General features: G+C 35.8%; 1 protein-coding gene across 2 annotated transcripts in view; it reads left to right on the top strand.

Moving 5' to 3' along the window:
• The first annotated feature begins 715 nt into the window (after window positions 1-715).
• Window positions 716-19,515, top strand: part of PTGFR (prostaglandin F receptor) — a 119,494-nt gene continuing 100,694 nt past the window's right edge. For both annotated transcript variants that reach the window (XM_063653789.1, XM_063653784.1), the window contains exon 1: window positions 716-760. The gene's annotated coding sequence lies outside the window, so the exon portion shown is untranslated. The remainder of the gene's footprint in view (window positions 761-19,515) is intronic.

Here is a 19,515-nt window from a genome sequence, read left to right as displayed (position 1 = left end):
GCTGGTTTTGACCTGTGAGAGGACAGAAAACAGAAATTCTAAGCAGTAGAGGGTTGGGGACACTTTATAATCATTTCTTAGTGATACAAGAGCTAATTGTAAAGAGGATGAACAGAGCTTATTAAGGCCGAAATAAGTATTTAGTAACTAAACAGCGACATGAACATTTTACTCTCTTTATGCAACAAGGGACTATATGTACTCCCACAAGATAAGGGAAGATAACTCACTTGTGTTTATTATGTGCCATCTACTATGGTGGGCATTTAACTTAAAATATTTATTTAATTCTAAAATACCCATTAAATTATCACAGAGTGTTACTTATTGAATATTACAAGGTTGATTTGAGAATTAAATGAGATAAAATAGAAAGTATCTGGAACACTAAATTTTCACAGTGACCCTGCAAGTCTCAACAAAGGTAAAGTGACCCAGCCAATGTCACACAGCTGGGAAGTAGCAGAGATTGTGTTCTAATCCAGAAGTGACTGCACAGCTCTCACTTCTGTCGCCACAGTGCATGACTATAAAACAGGATATGTTATAGATAATTGTCTGCTACACATGTGATAGGAGAGATCTTGGGCCAGAAATGCCAGGCAAAAGCGTATTATTCTTAAACAAAATCTATTTCAACAATAATTTATAGTTACTGGGAAGAGTATTTTTATGCCTCTTCTACTCTTAAAGCACAATGTTTTGCAATTTCCTCTTTGCAAGCTCTGTGCTGCTGGCAAGCTGTTTTCCCACTGACAAGGTATTTCTAAATCCATCTATAGATATTAAGTTTGAAGAAATTTGATATCCCAAACTTTGTGTAGAGAAATGAATGTAAAACTTATTTGGGAATTTTATGATCTGGTGATGATAATTTAGTTTCTCTAAGGCTTCGCATGCAGAATCCTTTAAATCATCTCTTGATCTGATAGAATGGTATACTACACAGACAGAAATGTGAGTGGAATTTAATATTTATAGAGATGTCAGGGCTGTGGTTTTTAGTCTTAATATTTATTCATTATACATTTTGATGCAAACATTAGGGTAGGTGCACAAATATCAGTTGAAATTGTAAACAGCTTAAGAATGAAAATACTTAGGCAAAGGGATAGAAGGTTAAGAAGTTGAATCCTAACAATGTTGGAATAGAAAGAATTTTTTATCAGAGGAGCAGAATATTACAGGGATGAACTATTAGTGTAGAAATAATTATAATGAATTAAATCTTCAAATTAAATGTAAATATTTTATTTTTGGCATTTATATTGCTATTACAAAGAGGTACAGCCTCTTCAAATTATCAAAGATAGTCTGCACAATTCTCCCAGTTATTCAGAAGAAAAGATGAAAAGGATCGCACTATGATATCAAATGTTAAATTTTAAGGACTAATTTTAAAAATGTGTGTGTGTGTGTCTATGTGTGTCTGTGTGTGTGACAGGGGCAGGTGAAGGAATGAAGTAGAAAGAAAGAATGCACAAAAATTCAAATGAACTCCCTTGATTACATCTTGTTTTAGAGAACTAACCACCAAACAATTGCTTTTGTCAAAAGCAATTGACAAGTGTCCGACTAGTGTCTTTTTGGTTTTAACATTGTCAGTAATAATATAATGCTGCATAGTTAGTTTTTTATTTAATTCTTATTTACCTTTGCCTATGCTAAACAGAGTTTGCCAAAGTTACCACATATTGTAGGGTCTTAAATGCTTTGCATTACATTCTTCCATTAAATATACATTTTTTCCGCTAATAACATGTAAAAGGATCTGCAAGAAAATCTCCCTAGTTTTCTATCTTTATGTTATTAGGGCAAACATGGAACTTCCTTATATTTGTAACTGGAAACAAAACAAAAAAACTCCCTTTTATATTTTAATTACTTTGAGGGTATAAGAGTGGGGAATAAGAGGAAGCTTTAAGTGAATTCAAGGGAAAAACAAGAAATTGCCTATTTCTAGGAAAAAAGACTTTAAAAGATTATTGAAATAATTCAGAAAGTTTTTGAAATGCTTCTGTGGACACCAATAGTTCTTACAAAACAAAATTTTGGTTATTTGTATATATCTAAATCAGAAAGATGTGAATTAAATTTCACTTAAAATACACATGATTTAAAAAAATTAAATGTAAAAAGTGGTTGGCAAAACTTATTTGGTGTTTGGTAAAACACAAAATGTGTTTTGGGTTTGGTGGAGCCACAGATATTTGAAAAATATCTTGGAATGATCATCAAGCCCAAAGTGTTCCTAAGCTAGCCCATCCTCTAGACACTTTTATTATGATGATGTCTGATGATTGATCTTTTTTTTTTTTTTAACTAAAGAAAAATATCCACTTAGGGGAAATTCAAGGAAGATCAAATTTTCTTTTTCCAGTGATTTGTTAGAATTTGAAAAGCCAATAATTTAACAGGCATGTTGTTTGCTTGTTTTTAACAATCTGCAGAAGCACTATTATTATAATTGCTATAATATTCAAAAATTGGCCTCTACTTTCACAGCTCATGTTTCCCTTTAAAGTCTGAAGAAAGCCGAAGAGTTCATCTCATCTATCTCTTGAACTTTCTCCTTCTCTCCTTTCGCCTTTTTGCTTTGCTTCTTTTGTATTTCATTGTTTTTCTTGAGTCTATCTCAATGATAGTTTCTTTGTTTGCATGGTTGGAATTGCAATGTGGGCAAATGTCAACCCTAGTCCTCTTTCATTCTGGCAAACATGTTCCTTCTCTCATAATTCTTAGCTTCTCTACAGGTGTCCAGTGCTCTATGGCTGCCCCTACTCTTTGCAGTCTCAGCCACACAGACCTATGAAAAGCTGCTATTCTGGAGTCCCCAGACCATCCTCTTTTCAAAGTTTACATTGTGGATAGCCATGACCACGTTGTGGAGATGGGTGTTGAAAATGTCTTGTATCATTTAATTATAGTTGCTTACATGACTTTGTTGAAGAGTAAAACTGACATTAGACTGTAGTTGGAGAGTTTCTAGTAAATTTTTCTTATGGCAACAGGATTTCATTCAAGCTTATTAAAACAGAAAGATGTAGGGATAGATCATGGTACCCAAGGATCAGGTAGTAAGATCTAGAACTAGGTGCTACAATACTAACAGGCTCTTTCTGTGTCTCTCATCATCTACTCTGGTTGAGTCTGTATAATTTTTTTTTTTTTTTTTTTTTTAGACAGAGTCTTGCTCTGTCGCCAAGGCAGGAGTGCAGTGGCATGATCTCAGCTCACTGCAACCTCCCCACCTCTCAGGTTCAAGCGATTCTTCTACTTCAGCCTCCTGAGTAGCTGGGACTATAGGCATATACCACCGCACCTGGCTAATTTTTGTATTTTTAGTAGAGACAGGGTTTCACCATTTTGGCCAGGCTGGTCTCAAACTTCTGACCTGAGGTGATCCATCTGTCTTGGGCTCCCAAGGTGCTGGGAGCCACTGCACCCCACCAAGTCTGTATAATTTTTCCTTTTGCAAGTTTCTTCTTGCAAAAAATGGCTTCTTCCACTTTTTTGGTCTACATAGAAGAAAATGGCTGCATATAGTTTCTGACTTTACTTGTAACAAGTCCAGCCACCAGAAGACAGACTCAATTTTTCTTTTGTTTCAAATTCTAAATTTTAGAGTCAGAATTCTTACTGGCCCAGCTTGGTTAAAGTACTCACTTTCAGACCAGTCAACTGTGGCCAGGGAATGTGGCCAGTTACACTCTAGAATCATGACTGCTACTGGCAGCCATTCTTTTAACCACTTGAAGGGGGTTGGTGTGTGGATGGTGCTCAGATAAAGAGGGGCTGGAGGGATAACCCAATAGATGCACACTATGAAAGTTGCTCACGTTTGTCTTAAATTTCTTGTTGAAAAAAATAAAGCTATTCTTTATTTATATTTTATTTACTTGAAATTTCAGAATAGATTTCTAATGTAGATTTTCATTAGGCATTGCAACAGAATGGTAAGAGATGTATAAAGAGGTAGGACATATTCACCACAGCTTTTCATATTATACTTGTAGACAATTACATAGTCTACTAAAAATTATTTGTTAAAATTTCATGCTGGTTTTAATTTTCCTTGTTGGAAAAAAGTTTCAGGAATATTCCAATACTCTCATTAAAGGTAGGGCATTTATTATTAATTCAGTTCCTTGAATAAAAAGTTATTGAATACCTAGACAGTGTATTAGATAAAGAAACAGAGATACTGAAGATAGTCTTTCCCTGAAGGACCCCATAGTTAATTTTGGAATACTAATGATAAAAATATTATCCTACATAGTGTTAAGTGCAATAATAGAAGGAATTACTAGGAACAATGGTGGCACAAAAGTTGGAAAAATGAAATTGTTTTCTGCAGGTCAGGGAAATCACAGAGAATGAAAAACACTTTTGCCAGGAAAATAGAGAAAAAAAAGAGTACTCTAGGCAAGAGAAATTTGATCATAGGCATGGATTTATGAGACAACGAAGTCTGTGAAGAGGCCTCAGACAAGAGCCTGAGTCTAAGAAGGTAGAAGTATTTCAATAACTGTTCTCTCTCTCTCGCATGTTAACTTAGCTCAATTAATATTACTGCCTCTATATCCTTGCAGGCTGATTTTATTTGGAACCTTCAATGCTGCTCAGCAATCGCACCCTATTTTTCTTTTACTTTACTTTTTTTTTTTTTTTTAGATGGAGTCTCGCTGTGTCTCCCAGGCTGGAGTGCAGTGGTGCAATCTCAGTTCAATGCAGCCTCTGCCTCCCAGTTTCAAGCATTTCTCCTACCTCAGTCTCCTGAGTAGCTGGGACTACAGGCGCCAGCACCAACGCACCTGGCTAATTTTTGTACTTTTAATAGACATGGGGTTTCGCCATGTTGGCCAGGCTGGTCTCGAACTCCTGATCTCAGGTGACCCGCCCACCTCGGCCTCCCAAAGTGCTGGGATTACAGGTGTGAGCTACTGTGCCCGGCTGATTTTTCTAGTCTACTCTCTTTGCCATTTTCCTAGATGGTTTCATTTCTTTTCTCAATTCGAACTTTCAGTATTTCTTCTTCCATCTTGATCCTCAGCTAATGACCTTGTTTTCTACCTTACTAAGAAAAAAACAGATGCATTCTACAGAAACTTCCTCAAGCTCCCATGTGTTCAACTGTACACAGAACTGTGTTGCCTATGTTACTATTGAGAATTGTTCATTCTCCTATCTAAGGTTGATTCCTCCTCTTGTACATGAGTTTGCATCTTTTTCCACCTAATCAAAACCTCATGCAGGCAATTTCCTCTACTCTCTTTACTGGATCATTCTGACTAGCACAGAGATGGGCTGCTTTTTCCCTTCTGCTTAAACAAATCCAAACAAAACAAACAAACAAAAATGCTTTTCCCTTGATCTCACTTCTTTGATTCTCGACTCATGTCCCCATTCTCCTCTGGAGTAAGACTAATTGAAATAGTTGCTTATACTTTTGGTTTTTGATGCCTGTTGTCCTTTGGTTTTTGAACCCTCTCCAACCATGCTTTTTCTCCTATCAGTCCACTCAGATTGCTCTTGCCAAGCTTACCAGTGACCACTGTGTTGCTAAATCCAATAGTCGTTTCTTAGTCCTCACTTTGTTTTTGACTTATTAGTACAATTTGATATGGTTGATTACTCTCTCATTCTTGAAACATTTATATGATTTGGCTTTCTAGCCCATCATACTCACCAGGTTTTCCATTTCCCTGGTCACTTTTAGACTATTTTGGCTAGTTCCTTCTCATCCTCTCAATATCATAACCTTGCATTTCAGTCCTTAGAACCCCTTTCTAACTAGATTTACTACCATGGTGATCTCATCTGGATGTTATGGATTTAAACATCAGGTATATACCTTTACTTAAGGTGTGTCTTCTGTAGCAGCATATAGTCTTATTTTTCTAAAGCCTGGTTTTATAATCTTTTATTTAAAATATTTGGTACATTTGCTACAAATATTGATATATACGAGTTAAATATATTAATGTTTAATTTGTTTAGTATTAATTCTCCTTGTCTTATGTTCCTTTTTCCTCTCTCTTTTGATCTCTTTATGATTAAGTAAGCGTTAAAAATTATTTTATTATTTTCCTAATTACCTTGTTAGTTATCTACTATTTTACTATGGTGTTAGTGGGTACTCTACATCATGCATCCTTGATTTAAAGTCTAATATTATTCCTTATATTATTTTCTTGGTGTTAGAATACTTTAATTCCATTTACTTACCTCCTTCATTTTGTGTTAATATTGTCATGCATTTTAATTCAATGTTTTTTTAATACCCATAAGAAATTATTATTGGAGTAAATATGTGGGTAAATAATATGTCCAATAGTTGTTTAGATTTACACACATAATTACCCTTTCCATTGCTCTAAATTTCTTAAGAAATTAGAGGGCTTCCAGCTAGGATAATTTTCCTTCTGCTCAAAGAATTTTCTTTCAGTTTTTTTTTAGCTTGGGTAATACATTCTTTAGTGTACTGGTAATGAATTTCTTTAGTATGCTTATAATGAATTCTCTTAGTTTTTGCTTTTCTGAAAAATATCTTTATTTTACATTTATTTTCAAGGAATATTTTTGATGAATATAGAATTCTAGTTTGGCAGTTATTTTCTATTTACACTTTGTATATATGATACCATTGTTTGTTGAGAAGTCAGCGATAATCTCTGGAAGCTTTTACGATGTTCTCTTTGTCTTTGATTTCCAGAAATTGTATGGGGCCTAAGTGGCTTTTCATCATCTTATCTTGCTTATGGTTTGTACAGGTCTGAATTCTATGGTCTGATCTTTTTCATCAGTTTTGGAAAAAATTATCAGCCATTGTTTCTCAATTACTACTTCTTACCAATTTTTTCTCCCTTTTCTCCTTCTGCAGCTCATTACATGTATGTTAGATTTTTGCACTATGATCTTTGCATCAGTATGGATATTTTTTTTCTAATTAATCTTCCAGCCCACAAATTCTCTCTGCAGCTGTATCTCATGTTCTATTAAAGTCACCTTAATTTTACTTATTGTATTTAAAAATTTCTAGAGTGTCTATTCTTTTTCTTACTCTTTTCACTTCTCTTATGAGATTTTTAATTTTTTTCATTTAATTTCTGGCATATTAATGACAATTAATTCAAGATATATTTTCTAACTTCAACATTTGGATCTCCCATAGGTCTGTTCTGTGTTGGTTTTTATCCTTTAGTTTGTGGTCAGTTTCTTTCTTTTCTCCCTTAGTAGACATTAATTTCAGGACACGTATGGTAACTTTCTAGGTTTTATATAACAAAATACCACAGTCTTGGTGGCTTAAACAACAGAAATTTGTTTTCTCACAGTTCTGGAAGCTAGACATTCAAGATCAAGTAGGTTTGATTTCTCCTGAGGCCTCTCTCCTTGCCTGGCAGATGGCTGCCTTCTTACTGTGTCCTTCCATGGCGTTTCCTCTGTGTGTGCATCCCTGATGTTTCTCTGTGTGTCTTAATCTCCTTTTCTTATAAGGACACCAGTCATATTGGATTAGAGTCCACCCTAATGGCCTTGTTTTAACCTAATTACCATTTTAAAGGTCTTGTCTTCAAATACAGTCACATTCTGAGGTACTGGGAGCCAGGGCTTCAACATATAATTATGTGGGAACACAGTCATAACATCATTGTATATGAAGAATTACGGGAATAATTTGAAGCTCTGGATAATGTTGTCTGTCTTCAGAGAGAATTTACTTTCATGTCTGGAAAGCAGTTAGATTAGGGACTATCTATTTAATTCAGTCAAGGATTTAGATGATTAGCAGCTGGTCTTCAGTTTTGGTAAGGACTGATCAGTTCCACTTTACCTTTATTTCTAAGGTATATGCTTTCATAGACCCACCCGAAAGCTTTAACTGCTTTCCAGGATCCTTCCCTTTAGGAGTCCCTGAATTCCAATTTTTGTCCATTCAGACTCTCAACTACAGATTATAAATCAGCAAATGCCTCAGGAGGAGCAGTATCAAATGTCATGCTAACCTTTCTGTGTTTCCCTTCTTTTGAGCTTCCATTACTGGTGCTCTTTGATACCTTCAAGTAGATTTTAAAAACACAAAATGGCCACATTTTCTATTTGTTCTCAGCAGGAGAATTAGTCTGAAACAAGCAAGCCCACCAATGTCATAAGGAGAAATCCCAGTTCAAGTCCCTAAAGTCAGTTCTTAGAATACCCATCACCAAAGGATCAATCAAATGACCAAGTTTCTAATTTATATTTTGCAAAGTCCTGCCTTTCTTTTAAGTATTTGTACAATTTATAATAATTTATGTTGGATAGGATGATTTTAATAATTTTAATAATTTGGGGAGTTTTTGACAATTCATGTAAGGTTTTGATGAGTCTTTTTATAATGGTATTTAAAGGAATATTGAGTTTGCCTCAACTCCATGCTACTGTAGCTAAAATGCTAAAATGAGTCAGGACAGACACAGAGGACCCTCTACTTGAAGAAAGATGGAGAAAAGAGACAGTCATAGCATGACCTCAGCTGAGTTCTTGAGAGTGGGAAACTAAGGAGAAAGGAGGGAATAGAAGCAGGGGAGTTCTAAAGGTCTAAGGAACTTGGAGTCCTAGTTTCTCATCCTTTATTGGAGGACTTTAAATTGTTGACAATTTTATAAAAATGTGAAGGAAAATGGTTTGGGTTAATAGATAAATTTGGTAAATTTTACACACTGGCATTTAGCAAATTGATCCTTAGGCAAAGTAGGTTTTTGCGATTTTTGATATTTATTAGGTTACAGAATGCTGTAATAGAGATTCCAAGATATCAGGGCTTAAACACGATGAATATTGATATCTCTTTCACTTAATACTCTGAGCCTAATGTTGGTATAGCAGCTCCTTTGTATTGAGGACCCAGAGCCTACAACCTTTAAGTGTTGGCTTTGTCAAAATGGCCAAAGAAGGTCAAACTGTAATCATTGCTTCCACATCACAGTGAGTAGGAAGAACAAAACAGGGGTGAAGGAGGGCACACAACTATTATAAATGCATGAGTCAAAATTTGCACGTACTCTTACTTATATGCTCCTGGACAAGACTTAGTCTCATGGACACAGCTAGATTTAAGAGAAGCTGAGACATTTAGTTTCCATGCTGGGTGGCCGTAAGCCCAACTAAACTGTACACATTTTATAAGTTTAAAGGATTGGGAGATTGATATGGGAGAAGACATGGAGTCTCTGCCACTCCTGACCGAGAGCAAACTTAATACAACTTGATTTATATTATTGTTTATTCATTATTTTGGCAAGTTTTTACCGGCAACCTGCACTGAGGGATACATTCATGTAGTCAATGTGTGAAGATGAGCTGTAAAAAAAATAAATGTGTAAAACAGAGTGTCTATGTTAGAGTTCCTGGGAAATACACTCCATGATGGAGCTGAACCTGTAGGCAGTTTGCTGGGGAGTGCACCCTGGTCAGCCCCGGTGGGGAAGTGAAGGGAAGAGTGCAGGGCAGTGAAAGCAGTTTAACTGTTACCACAAAGTCCTCATGGGAGCTCTGGGTCTGGGATAGGAAAGTTGTTGTTGTCTCACTTTGGAGCAAGGGGTCTTTTGTACCCTATCCTCTTCACTGACTAATTAGGGAATTTGAGCTGCCCTGGGGAAAAGAGGTTCTTTCTGGATGAGGGCAGTTTCCCTGAGGGATTTGGCTGAGACTTGGTGCCTCAGTCCTGAAACAAGAAGCAGGAAAACATACACCTCAGAGTGGTGCACAGTATTAAGGCCCAATGGTGGAAACGTGTTGGGATACTGTGAGGAATGAGAAGACAATTCTTATATGAGTGTGTGTCTCTGTCAGAAAAAGGTTTCATAGGAGAGGTGATATTTGAACTACCTTGCAAGATGGCAGTATATTCATCAGGTAGAATAGAGGAATAGTATTCCACCCAGACGGAGATTCACAAGCAAACCCTGGCACTTTCAAAAAAAAAAACGTATGTCATTCAGAGTGACTAGGAGTGTAGAGTCCAAGATGAGGGGAAGGAGAACAGGATAGTGAGGTGATAATAAGGAATGAAGCTGAAAAAGCAGCAGGGTCTAGATTATGGAGGGCCAAATAGGCCCAGCAGTTTGCATTTTATTCTAATAGCAAGGCAAGCCTTCAAATAAAGGAGGGTCTGGATTATATCTGGCTTTTACAAAGATCACTCAGGCTCCTGGATGGATTGGAAGGCAGGAAGGATAAATGAAAATAGCTCAGTTAGGAGACAATTGCAGTACCCTCTGTTCTTTCCTTCTTCAGATTTTGAGCATCTTAAAAGCAGATACTGTGATTTTATCTACATAGATACAGATCTCTTTCCTGATGCCTGTGAAATAGCTTCATTATTTTATATTCTGAAAGGTAGTAAAACTGCATTTAAAATTTTTGTAATGCAGATGTTTTGCCTATTTGGACTGATTCTCCTATACACCACAGTTTATATTTTTAATTTGCAAATTTCTACTGAGGATGAGGTCAGAGAAGAAAGCATAAAGAAGAAATCTCACTTTTGCTATTTTATTTTACAGGAAGGATGGGGCCTGCTCTTTGCAGACTCTTTTCAACATTCCATTCCTGCTGCATGACATTCTTTGCTTTCCTTCCACTGCCTCCCCCTTGAGTCCAACCAGCTCCTCATTGCTATAAATTCACTTCTGAACGTCCCTTGAGTACTTATTTTTTCCTCTAGTATGAAGATCAGGACAATGAGAGAATCCAAGTGACTAAAATCTACAGGGAAGCAAGACAAAGCTTTGGAGAAAGGACTATAGCATAGAAAACTGGCATGCTTTGTTATGATGCTAAGACAGTTGATCAATTCAATTTGCCTACTTAGTCATTGCATTAGTAAATAGAGGTAGTCCATCCAGCAGTTGACCAAAAATTTCTAGTTTGTATTTTTAATAGAAATTATATATAACTCTACACATATATTCGTGTGTGTGTGTATGTGTATATATATGTGTGTGTGTGTGTGTGTGTGTGTGTGTGTATATGTAGACAGTTCCTGCATCCCCTTTTCTATGTTCACATTACATTGATTGTCTATTATTTCTGTCTGTTTCCTGCCAATACTAAGCCCTTTGTGGACGGGGTTCTTGTCAATTTTGTTCTCCCAATATTTCCTCAGTGACAGCTCGGGTTGAGTATAATCTATTCAGTGCACTTAGTAAATATGTGCATAATAGAAATATGAATTCTCCAGGAAGTTAGTGATAACAGGAAATACTTGCTTGTTTGAATGCTGCCTATCCACAGGGTGCTAAGTGCTTTAGGTAGATTATTTAATTTAAGCTTCACAATAAATCTATGGCAAAGAGCTCCTTACTTGCCTTGCTTTAATTTATAACCAAGGAAAATAAGGCACTGAGAGATTTAATAACTTGCTTAAAGTCGCACTGTATAATAAATAGGAGAATCAGAATTCAAACCTAGAGATTGTCTCTCAGGAGCCCTTTCTCTGAGCTCCCACGCTATTTAACCCTATTTCATGAGCTATAGTTCTTTGTATTTCTGGTGTTTAGAAACTGTTCAGCCTATTCTTCCAGGTTGTTGAACTTGCTTATACAAAGGGAGAATACCTTCCTATGTACTTTGCATTGTTTTGTTAAGGATAAACTGAAGAATACCTTCTTGTGTACTTTGCATTGTTTTGTTAAGGATAAACTAATTTTTCTCAACTTTACATGGCTGAGCTTTCTTTACACTCAACTCTTTCTTTCTATGCTACCTGTATTAGTCTGTTCTCACACTGCTATAAAGACATACTTGAGACTGGGTAATTTATAAATAAAAAAGGTTTAATTGGCTCATGGTTCTGCAGGCTATACAGGCTTCTGCTTCTGTGGAGGCTCAGGAAACTTACAATCATGGTGGAAGGCAAAGGGGAAGCAGGCACATCTTCACATGGCCAGCAGGAGAGGTGGGGTGCTACACACTTTTAAACAAGCAGATCTCAGGAGAAATTTATTACAAGACAGCACTAGCAGAATGGTGGTAAAGCATTAGAAACCACCCCCTTGATCCAGTCACCTCCCACTAGGCCTCTCCTCCAACACTGGAGATCACAATTCCATATGAGATTTGAGCAGGGACACAAATTGAAACCATATCGCTATCCGTTTTTGAGATGAACTTAAAATTAATTTTTTTCTTTGTTTCAATGATTTGTACTGGTCTTTTCTTCACCATCATCAATTTACTATTGTTCTAAAGTTTCATTCTTTAGTTTTTTGTAAACTCTTCTCTAATCAGTTGAAGGTAAAAGAAAACCACAAATTCCCATACTAAATACACAACCCAGTAATGTACATGCAATAGTCCGTGTTTATAAGCGTGTTCCCTCTAGGCTATGATGCCTTGAGGCAATGATTGTGTCATGCAGCACTGTTTCTCCAGTGCAAGTGTCTAGTACATAGTAGGTGTGAATCACTATGTGGTAACTGAACAAAGGAATGAGTGTTGCTTTCGGAGGTGTAATTTCTTTGGGTCAATACCGAGATCTTAGATTTTTCACTCAGGAACTTACTTGATATCTTATATGATAATGAATTGTAAGGAACTGCTAAGATAGAATATGAATGTTTTTATTATGTGAGTACTCATATATTGATCTCCTCACATAGAACCTAACATCATTCAAAACAATTGTTCATTCACCTGGTGCTTAGAATAGATGACATTAAACACTTGTTTGGACATGTTATTGGGTCATATATTATATTGGTTCAGCTTCATGATAAATTAGTTAATTGAGTTGTTTTGTAACTGATAGAGACACAGACCCTAAACCACATGTGTCACCACATTATCTTCTTCAAAAGGCTTGTCACTATTATAAACAATCTTTTTTTTAAGACTGAGGAGTTAATTTTATCTGACAGAAGTTCATGGTTATTTTATTGGTTTTATTTAACTATTGATCAGCCCACATGTTCTATAGGTCAGTAATTTTATTGCACTAGTTAATCTGCCTTAGTTGGTTCCTATAGCTCGAGCGAGGGTTTGACTTTGAGATAAGAATCCTGGAGCAGCTTATTTTTGTATTTCGCAAAACAACATATAACTCAAGGCATGAGTTTCTTTTTAATGCAGAGACGATGGCCGGATAGTTACTCTGGCTTTTGTTTTGTTTTGTTTTTGTGTTTGTTTTGGAGACAGGGTCTTTCTCTGTTGCTCAGGCTAGGGTGCAGTGGCGTGATCATTGCTCACTGCAGCCTTGAACTTTTGGCCTCAAGCAATGCTCCTGCCTTGGCTGCCAAGTAGCTGGGACTACAGGTGCATGCCACTGTTCCCAGCTAATTTTCTTATTTTTTTTTATAGAGATGGGGTCTTGCAGTGTTGCTCAGGCTGGACTCTGGCATTTGACAAAATATTACAGCTGTGTGTAGGGGTTGATCAGAAAAAAGAAGCTCTTGGCATTGCACATGTTGCTCTGGCTGGAAATAGCTAGGCTCAGTTTGGGTCCTATAGACCTCTACAACCCCTGATTGTATTGTCTTTCTCTCTGAGCTATTTAAATAGCTACAAGATAAGCTTCTTTTTCATTAGGGTTAGAAGGTTGACAGTCATGACATAATCCATTGCTTTCCTCACACTGCATTTTCCTTTAAAAAAACAGTATAAATTTAAATTAATAAAATACACCTTGTTTTGATTTACTCGAAAGGCTTGTGGAAATCTCTGACCATAATCTCTATTTAAGTGATCTCATTCATGCTCATGGATTTAAGTATCATCTATTACTGATGATGCATATACTTAACTCTCCATTTAGAACTTTTCCCTGTTCTTCAAGGCCATATATCCAACTACCTACTTGATGGTACACCTGAATGTTTGCTGGAGTGAATGGGTAATTGGGGTGAAGATCTGTTTAATTTTGAATATGGGAGATTTGAGATTTCTATTTAATATCAAGTTGGATTGTAGAGGTAGAAAAGTAAAAAGAATCTTGGATGGAGCCCCAAAATTTTGGGAGTCAGTGGAGAAGTGAACAAAGATTGTAGATACATCCAGGCAGACAAAGAAAATCAGGAATTGAGATGTCATTAAGCCAAGTGAAGATTGTGCTTTAAGAAGTTAGAGATAGTCACCTATCATACTACTAGGCACTAGAGTAATCATTTGATTACTTTGATGGCATGAAACTAGCTGGTAACATGGAGATATATATGTGTGTGTGTGTGTGTGTGTATATGCTGTTGACAAATGTCTTTATTGGCATGATAGGATAGAAACCAGATTGGAGTATTTATTTATTTATTTATTTATTTATTTATTTATGTATGTATGTATGTATGTATGTATGTATTGAGATGGAGTCTTGCCCTGTCACCCAGGCTGGACTGCAGTGGCATGATCTTGGCTCACTGCAACCTCCGCTACCCAGACTCAAGCGATTCTCCAGCCTTAGCCTCCCAAGTAGCTGGGATTACAGGCATGCACTACCAACTCCTGGCTAGCTCTTGAGCTTTTTTGTCAAGACAGGGTTTTGCCACGTTGCCCCGAGCTCAAAACGATGCACCTGTCTTGGCTTCCCGAAGTGCTGGGATTACAGGTGTGAGCCACCATGCCTGGACTGGAGTGGATTATATAATGGATTGTCAAATCAATAAAGAAAGTAGCAAATAATTTATACCATACAACTTCACTTTGTTAGGACAAGCAACAACAAAATCCCCATATATGTGCATATATATCTCCATGTACATGGAAGAGGATGTAGATGAATACAAACTGTTATTAACACTGGTTTCCTTACACAAAACACCTTTACACTATTTTCACTTCTCATTGGTACATTGAATAAATATTATTAATGTCACTAGAAATTAATGAAAATGTTTAAAAAAGGGAATGGAAGGCGTAGAGATGGAGGCAGAGTATTGAGGGCTATTTTGCTAAGCTTTGTTTTGAAGTGGAATAGGAAAATGAGACAATAGCTAGAGGGGGACTTGGGGTCCAGGAAGGAAGATCTGAGGGTATTTCTCAATGTGCCAGGATGATTGCATAGAGGAGGAGAGACTGATGATGCAGAACATGGGGAATAACTGCAGAAATGAAACTTCCCAGTTGAAAAGTTATCACAGGGAACTAAGGACAATTCAGGACATTACATTGTGGAATCATCTTCTCTATGACTCAGTGTCTCAGTAATTGAGAGTCAAGGGTGTCAGCATGAAAGGGGGCTGCTATGCATGTGTCCTCCATTGGGCTCTTACTCAACACTTTGTCTAGAGATGTGACTGTGGTTGTGTCTTTTAGTCTTCATCATATTTGAATGCTACCGTGGTTTTCTCAATCCTGTATTTCAATTTCATACTTTTGTTTTCTTTTATCTACTTATTTTTATATGGTAGATCTATTTGTATGGCTAAATAGTTTTACAAGCCTGCATGGAAGATTTATATTCTTTTGTTTGCTTTTATTGGAATTTTTTTGTTAAGATACCCTGTTACTAGAAATATTTATAAATCTTTGAGGCCGAGATATTTCTTACTAACAATGGGCCTCTTTCTTTCTCTCTCTCCCCTCCCCATACACAGAAGGGTAGAACAGTTCTTTTTCTGACTCCTTACTCTGGATGGAATCACTAAGAGATTTCTTGAGCAACAGAACAAAATGGAGATGACATTTTGCTACTTGAACAACTTTCAGGTTATGACTTACCCTGACCCCAGTTTACACAATCGACAGGCAGGCTTTGGCTCTTCCAAAAATAGATTAATAATTTGACCATTTTATTGAAAACCATTGCTATTTTAAATTGGTAAAATCAGTGTCTTTCAGAAACTCATTCTTTAAAGTCTGAGCAAGTCACATACTACATCACAAAGTGATAGATCAGCTACTGTTTTTATCATGCCTATTCTAGTTTAGGAACTAGTCAGTGGCCAGAACTGTATCCACCTCTTTCTTATCCTGAAGGTGATAAGATCTTTATACATGCTCAGGGAAATACAAATGTATGCCACAAAATGGAATAATGTAAAGAACTGGGGGATAGTTAATCTGGAGAAAAGAAGATCCAGAGGAATATGCTTACTATCATAAAACCTTTTGAAGAGCTATTATTTATAACAGGAATGAACTTATCATTCGTGAGCATTTAATGGAGGTTGTAGTGAAAATCAGATTATAGCAAAGTGTAAAGACATATTTTCTGACATTTGGGAGCTCTTTCTAGGGATTTCTAGACCACTTCATAGGAAGCTTTTACGAATGGAATGGAAAAACAGGCTAGGATGAGTATCATTCAAGAGGACTAAAAAATAGACTTTGCAGTTGAAATAGGTACGTTAAACACCATTTATTGAATTTTTGTTTTCCAATTACAGAGAATTTTGAAAATTTTGCAAACATGGAAATCTTGAAGGAAATACAAATCACCAAAAATCTTACTCAGAAGAGATAAGCACTGGTAATATTTTAATATACAGGGTACTCACATATGGTTGTTCAAGCTGTTGCTTGCTCAAAGGTAACCAGCTGTGGGAGTAAGTAGAGACCTGAGTGTGTGTGTATTTGTAAACCTGAGGTCGCACTATACATGCTGTTTTGTAATCTTCTTTTCTCTGTTATCATATTATGAACACTTTCTCATGTGGTCACATAATTTTTAAGATTAGCTTAGTATACCTTAAGATAGATGTACCACAATTTCTTTGAATAGGCTTTTGTGTACACCTACAATGTTAATTTCACTCTAAAATGTGGCATGAACACCATTGTGCATATTTTGATCTCTTATGATAAAATCTCTGATGTGGACATAAGTGTTCATATTCGTAAGGCTTTGTGGTCTATATTAGGTGACCCCAATTTTTTAAAAAATCCTGAGATTCTATAACATTTTTGACCCAGGAGAGCTACCTTGTCAAAAGTCACATGGCTAACTATGGGCAGAGTTATGTCTAATTGTATTATTGAGTAGCATATGGATTAATACAATTCTCCATGATAATACAAAATTCAGAAGCAAAGGAAATGTATTTTTTCTCCAATCATTATTACTACCTTTGAGATAAGACTAGTGGAATTATTAAATAATTTATGCATTTTCAATGAGTTTTCCCCTCTTATTCTTATTTACTTCACTCACTACACATAAGTCTTTCTGGACAAATTGTAGGCTCATTGAGGATAGAAATCAATTTATATACATACTTATTTTTTATCTAATGCTCTAAGTTATTATCTTTTTTAGTTTTTAATTGATTTTCTTGATCTTGACGTAGACAATTAAATCATTTACAAACAGTTTTTTCTTTCCAATATTTATATTTTATTTTTTTCTCTTTTATTGCACTGACAAGTAATCTAGATTAGTGCTAAATCATAGCGGTCATAGTGAGAATCTTTATTTTGTTAGTAATTTTAGTCCAGATGTCTTTAGTGCAGTCTTTGCAAAATTGTAGCTGTGGACACTAGTTTCCAGAGCTGAGAACAAAGGGCTTAGTAATCAAAGAAGCTTGGGAAATAGCACCTTATATTCCCTTTCAAGAGAGTCACAGAACAAACATAGTAGCATGTTAAAGCCTCTGAGAAAATCGCCAGTGATAAATAAATCTGTTTAATTTGTTTTGCTATTAAACGTATTTACTCTGGGGAAGACTTATTTTTTTCTAAACATACCTGTGGCCATCTCCTCCCTTAATACCTGCTTGAGAAACTCTGCTCTCTTATTTCACCCCTGAGTATGGCATTTGCTGTTGGCTTCTGAGAAATATTTATTTTTTTGATCATGTAAGGAAAGTTGACTATTTTTTTAACTCAGGAATTGATATTGCATTTTATCAAGTATCTTTTCCACTTTTATTGAAATAATCACATATTTTTTCTTCTTTAATTCTTAAAAACAATGTCTTGTCAAAAGTAAATCATTCCTGCACATAATAGAGAGGTTAAGAAGATAAGCTTTGTGGTCTCTTTACAGTCAGTCTTCCAATACTAGGCCTATCACTTATCATGTGAAAGTTGGCAAGTTAACTTTGCCTGTCTCTGTCTCCTTGTTTAGAAAATGAAGTGAGGGAGTAGTCACCTAACAAAGTGCTATGTACAGTGCTTGGCAAATAGCAGGCAACTAGTAAATGCTGACTTGTTTATTGCTGAGTATTAATAATGATAGCTGTTAAAAGCATGGTAACTTTTAGGATTGTACAAATTTGACAACTTTTTAATGCTTTTATTTTTTAGAATTAGTCTTCTAAGGTTATCCCTGCCTCTTCTTGTGGCACTTTTGATAATTATTGTTTCTCTAGACTACCATTATTTTATCTAGATTTTCAATTTCACCTGTATCTATAATATTTACCTTCTAATTTTGCATATCATGTTTTCTTTCTATATTTTGTTATTAATTAGGGTTGCTAGATATTTGTCTATTTCATTGGGCACTACAAAAGATTTCAATATCATTTTGCAATTTCTAGGTATGTTACATTTTTAGTTTATTAACTTCTGCTTCTATCTCTATAAATTCCTTCTTTTGACTCCTTTTTGGCTTATTTAATTGTTCATTTATAAGCTCCTTTAGAAGAATAAGTTAACTTGGGTTTGATATTTCTTATTTTTTTGATAAATACAGTTGAGCTTATATTATTTTTATTGTATACCCTTTGGCTGAATCTTAAAGTTTGAGTTGTATAGCAATATAATTGTCCTTCACTTAAAAATTCAGTAATTTCAGAATAGATTTCCATATAACCTTACTTAACTAGAGGAGGGTTTTTAAAGTTGCAAGTGGGTAGATGGATAGTGGGAGTGTGGAGGGTGCTTGTTAATGATATCTGGTTTTATCTGGTTTTATTGTAGTGGTCAGTGAACATTGCCTGTATTATTTCTAGTTTTTGGAATTTATGATGATTCCTTTTGGTTTACTATGTCATCAAATTTTAAGACAATTCCATGATGTTTGAAAAGAACAGATATTTGTTAGGTACAAAATTCTGCATAGTAATAAATCAAGCTGATACAGTTATTTGAATCTGCTGTTTCCTTATTTAGGTTTTCTCTACTCGATCTGACAAATATTCCTGGAGTCATGGTTATTTTTCTCAAAACTCTACTATTTTCTGGTAGCTGAGACATGGTCTACTCGTTTTATTCTCATTTTTAATATTATGGTATATTCAAGGCCTAGGTCATGCAGAAGTTAGGAGATCACGGAAAGATGTTGAATTTCATTTGAAGAACATTGGGTGGTCAATGACACATATTAAGCAAGTGAGCGAAATTAATAAGACATATTTTAAAAAATTGTTCTAGATGTGGTGTGGAACATTGGATGTGGACAAAAGTGGATGCAGAGAGACTAGTAAGGAGGCTATTGTAGTACTCCAGGTGAGAATTATGGTGCAACTTGGGCTATGTTTTGGGACAAAGAAGAGGAGAAGAATGGATTGTTCATGATTCAGATTGGAAGTAGGACCAACTACATTTACAAATGGCTTAGATAAAGGGGATTTGGGAGTGAGAAGAATTAAGGAAACT

This window comes from Pongo pygmaeus, chromosome 1 (assembly GCF_028885625.2).
Source record: "Pongo pygmaeus isolate AG05252 chromosome 1, NHGRI_mPonPyg2-v2.0_pri, whole genome shotgun sequence".
Taxonomy (NCBI): domain Eukaryota; kingdom Metazoa; phylum Chordata; class Mammalia; order Primates; family Hominidae; genus Pongo; species Pongo pygmaeus.
Note: the sequence above shows the minus strand (reverse complement) of the source record. Positions and strands in the feature narration are given on the sequence as shown.